The 4,688-nt window shown below is 46.0% G+C and overlaps 1 pseudogene across 1 annotated transcript; it reads left to right on the top strand.

Annotated features, from left to right (window-relative positions):
* The first annotated feature begins 2,788 nt into the window (after nt 1-2,788).
* LOC308624979 (signal transducer CD24-like) lies at nt 2,789-3,157 on the top strand (annotated as a pseudogene). The gene has a single exon. The product of its transcript is annotated as a signal transducer CD24-like (transcript).
* The last annotated feature ends 1,531 nt before the right edge of the window (nt 3,158-4,688 follow it).

The following is a 4,688-nucleotide window of genomic DNA, read 5'->3' as shown; positions in this document are numbered from 1 at the left end:
TGCATCCAGCAGGAGGGGGCAGGAGGAGAGAATATTTACTGAACCTTCAGTGTCCACCACTGTTCTAAGCACTTTTTACATGTTCTTGCCCCTTTGATCTTCACAACAACCATATGAGGCAGATACTATTATTATCCCCATTTCACAGTCAGGCTTGGGAAGGTTAAGTTACTTGCCCAATGTCCCACAGCTACTGATGGCGGAGGTGGATTCAAATCCAGACTAGCTGGCGCTCTAGGCCACACTGTACTGGGTTGTGAGGAGGCCCACTGGCCTGAGACACCCCAGGAGGCTGGTGGGGAGGACAGCAAGATTAGAAATGATGATGCTGTTGGTCAGATTTATGTGTAGTTAGGGGAGGCTATGGTCCGCAGTTAATCAAACACTAGGTGTTGCTGTGAAGCTATTTTGTAGATGTGATTAGTCTATAATCAGTTTAAGTAAGGGAGATTATTCTAGATAATCTGAGTGGGTCTGAATCAATCAATCTAAAAGCGTTTTTTTTAAAAAAATACTTTCAGGTGACGTTTTCTTTCTTTCTTTATTTTTAAATTTATTTATTTTTGGCTGCGTTGGGTCTCCGTTACCGTGCGGGCTTTCTCTAGTTGCAGTGAATGGGGGCGACTCTTCATTGTGGTGCACGGGCTTCTCATTGCGGTGGCTTCTCTTGTTGCAGAGCACGGGCTCTAGGTGCACGAGCTTCAGTAGTTGTGGCATGCGGGGTCAGTAGTTGTGGCTCGTGGGCTTAGTTGCTCTGGGTATGTGGGATCTTCCCGGACCAGGGTTTGAACCTGTGTCCCCTGCATTGGCAGGCGGATTCTTAACCACTGTGCCACCAGGGAAGCCCCAATCGAAAAGCTTTAAGAGCAGACCTGAAACTCCGTTGAAGAAATTCCGCCTCTGGACAGCAGTTTCAGCTCATGCTTGAGAGTTCCAGCCCTTCTGACAACCTGCCCTACAGATTCTGGATTTGCCTACCAGCTCCCACAATTGCATAAACCAATTCCTTGAAATAAATCTCATAATATATCCTACTGGTCATGTTTCTCCAGTTGAATCCTGACTGATACAATGAATGAAGACCAGACAGATGCCTGCAAGGGGCGGGAGATGTCACCCCTCCCTAGGACTTGGTTCAGTGTGAGTCCCCTCCAATGGCTAGCTGCCATCCTGGGGAGAACTGGAAAATCCCAAATTGAATGAGATAAGAAATCTAGCTCAGATATTGCAAAATGAAGAAAGAGACAGTTTTGCACTCCCAAGTGTATGGGCTAAGTAGATCCACACCTATTACACCATTTTAATATCCTGGACCTGCTTCAGAGTGGGACAGAAAAATAGAGACACAATAACACCAACCAACCTTAATACTAAGAGTAATAACTACCTGATAGTAAGAGATTATCGGGTGTCCGGTATTGTGCTTCACTTATATTATCTAACTTAATGCTGACAATCTTGTGAACTAGGGATGGTTATGAGCCCCATTTACAAAAGAGGGACTGAGACCCAGAAAGATGAAATGATTGCCCCAATGTTCCATGGCTGGTGAGTGAGTCAGGATTCAAAACCCCACCTGCTGGCCTCCAAAGCTGTACTTTAACTCCTATGCTATACTGGTCTCTGACACAAATGACTGGAATTCCCCCTTCAGACCTACCATTTCTCCTTCAGAGCTCCCAGAGACTTACAGGTACTCCTCAGCTACCACAAGAGACCTCTTTTGCTCCCTCCTGGCATCTGTCCTTGTCCTTTGATCAACCCCACTAGGATGCTCCCAGACTCTGTCAGTTTCTCTGCTCCGAGCTGAAGATGCTGTTTGTGTCATTGCCTAAGGACTGGGTTCATGCTGCTGTTCCAACAGTCTTACTCTCCCGTCATCTTCTTCTTGGCTAGCAGCACTATTCACAATAGCCAAAATATGAAGAAAACCCAGATGTCCATCAACTGATGAACGGATGAATAAAAATGTGATCTATCCATATTATTCAACCATAAAAAGGCATGAAGGACTGATACATGCTACAACCTGGATGAACCTCAAAAACATGATGCCTAGTGAAAGAAGCCAGATGCAAACTGTCACGTACTGTACAATTCCACTTATATGAAATACCCAGAGTACATACATCTATAGAGAAAGAATGCAGACTAACGATTGTTAGATACTAGCAGGAGGGGAACACAGGGAGTGATTGCTTAATGGTTACAAGATGTCCTTTGGAGGTGATGAAAGTGTTTTGGAACTAGATAGAGATGAGGGCTGCACAACATTGTAATTGTACTAAATGCCACTGAATTGTGCATTCTAAAAATGGCTAATTTTATATTGTGTGAATTTTGCCTCAGTAAAAATACATACACACAGAAATAGATAAGTAATGCCAGGTCACCTGTGTATATCCAGTTATAGCGCTCTTTCATCTGACTTACTTTGTCTTCATGTCAGCCATCCTTGGTACAAGATCCTGGGCTGGGACTGGCCTAGCAACATAGCCCTGGTCGGCCTTAAGTTCCCCTGCCCTCTGGTCCCCACTGTGTCTTCCCTGGCAAGTGGGGAAAACTGCCCCTTCAGGGGACCTCTCCCACCTGGTGCCTGCCATGGGGATTAGAGTACCTATTAGTCTGGGCTCTTCACTGCAAGTGACAGAAACACACACTGGCTGATTAAGCAGAAAAGGAGCTTATTAAAAGAATTGGTTGAGACTTTGCCTGCGCCCACCCCGAGCCAGCGATCCTCCACGAACCCCACATCCACTGAGACATGCTGCGCACCTACCAAGTGGACATGAGCAGAGCGATGGTACCCAGGCTTGGACTGGGGCTGCTGCTTCGGGCACTGCTCTTACCTACGCAGATTTATTCGAATCAAACAACGGTTGTACCACCTTCAAATACTTCTCCCAGCATACCTCAGCTGCCCCCAATCCAGCGAATGCCACCACCAAGGCAAGTGATGGTGCTCTGCCGTCAACAGCCTGTCTCTTCGTGACCTCCGTGTCCCTTCTACCTCTCTACTGTTAAGAGACTCAAGCCAAGAAACATCTATACTTCCCCATCCTCTCAACCCAATTCAAATGGCATCCAGACATCCAGTGTGACAAGGAAAAAAACAAACAAACAAAAAAAAAACAGGTCTTCATTGAATGAATCTGCTAATTCCACACACTTTATTGACAGAAACTGTTAAGGATCCCAAATTTGATTGGTTTGACGAGCATGTGAAGGGTTTGACTAGATGATGAATGCCAATGTTAAATCTGCTGGCATTTCCTGTACAAGATGAAGAGAAACAACATCCAAAATCAGTTAAGAGATGATTTCCTTAAATGTGGCTTAAGAAGTATGGACACACGGGTTTCCCTGGTGGCCCAGTGGTTAAGAATCCGCCTGCCAATGCAAGGGACATGGGTTCGAGCCCTAGTCCGGGAAGATCTCACATGCCACGGAGCAACTAAGCCCATGCGCCACAACTAGTGAGCCTGCGCTCTGGAGCCCGCGAACCACAACTACTGAAGCCTGTGCACCTAAAGCCCGTGCTCTGCAACAAGAGAAGCCACTGCAATGAGAAGCCCGCACACCGCAACAAAGAGCAGCCCCCGCTCGCTGCAACTAGAGAAAGCCTGTGCGCAGCAATGAAGACCCAATGCAGCCAAAAATAAATAAATAAAATAAATAAATTTATATATATAAGAAAAAGTATGGACACATAAAACTCTACCTTGAAAGTGAGGATAGATTTTATCTTACTTAGAGATAAGGAAGGGGATGTAGAGCAGGGATTCAGTTTTTATTTGGGTCCTTAAATTTATAAGGCCCTAAAACAATGAGGTAAAACAGAAAGCTTCCATGATTCTATTTACATGTACATTAGAAGGAACTTCCAGGTGTTACTGTAAATCCTCAATGTGTTGTTTCAGCGGTACTAACTTAATGCTGATGTACTCTGGATAAAATTTTAGGTTAAGCTACCACTGTTCTCTTGGAAACTGAACTCTTTCCTCTGGGGTTTGGGTTTGACATTGCATTTGAATTTTTATATAGTCATTGATATGTACCAGGGCAATAATGGATTGGAATCTACCCCAAATCCAAGCATAATGAGTACATTTTGCTTATATACTTATCAACTATTCCTATTCAAAAAGAGCACTAGAGGGCTTCCCTGGTGGCATAGTGGTTGAGAGTCCACCTGCCGATGCAGGGGACACGGGTTCGTGCCCCGGTCTGGGAAGATCCCACATGCCGCGGAGCGGCTGGGCCCGTGAGCCATGTCCACTGAGCCTGCGCGTCCGGAGCCTGTGCTCCGCAACAGGAGAGGCCACAACAGTGAGAGGCCCGCGTACCGCAAAAAAAAAAGAAATGGCTGAAAGAGAAAAAAAAAAAAAAAAAAAAATTGGTTGAGGGGCTGACGGACCTGGCTCGAGGCTAAGCTTCCAGGATCGATGCCCTCAAATGGCCATAGAAACAGCTGGATGAGCGAAACGCCACCACTGCAGCTCCTCGAGGACATTTCTGCACCAGGATTTCTCCCTAAAGCTGAGCGTCTGGAGCCACTCACCACACAGAGCATCCTTCCTCAAGTTCTCACTTCCTTCTCCTCATCTCCCCGGGTGAGTCTGATTGGTGAAACTGGGTCACATGCCGGTGCCTTAGCTGCAAGGAAGGCTGGGAAGTCAACATTTCTG

The sequence above is a fragment of the Mesoplodon bidens genome, assembly GCF_964165515.1.
Source record: "Mesoplodon bidens genome assembly, chromosome: 11".
NCBI classification, from domain to species: Eukaryota; Metazoa; Chordata; class Mammalia; order Artiodactyla; family Ziphiidae; genus Mesoplodon; species Mesoplodon bidens.
This window is presented reverse-complemented; position numbering and strand designations above follow the sequence as displayed.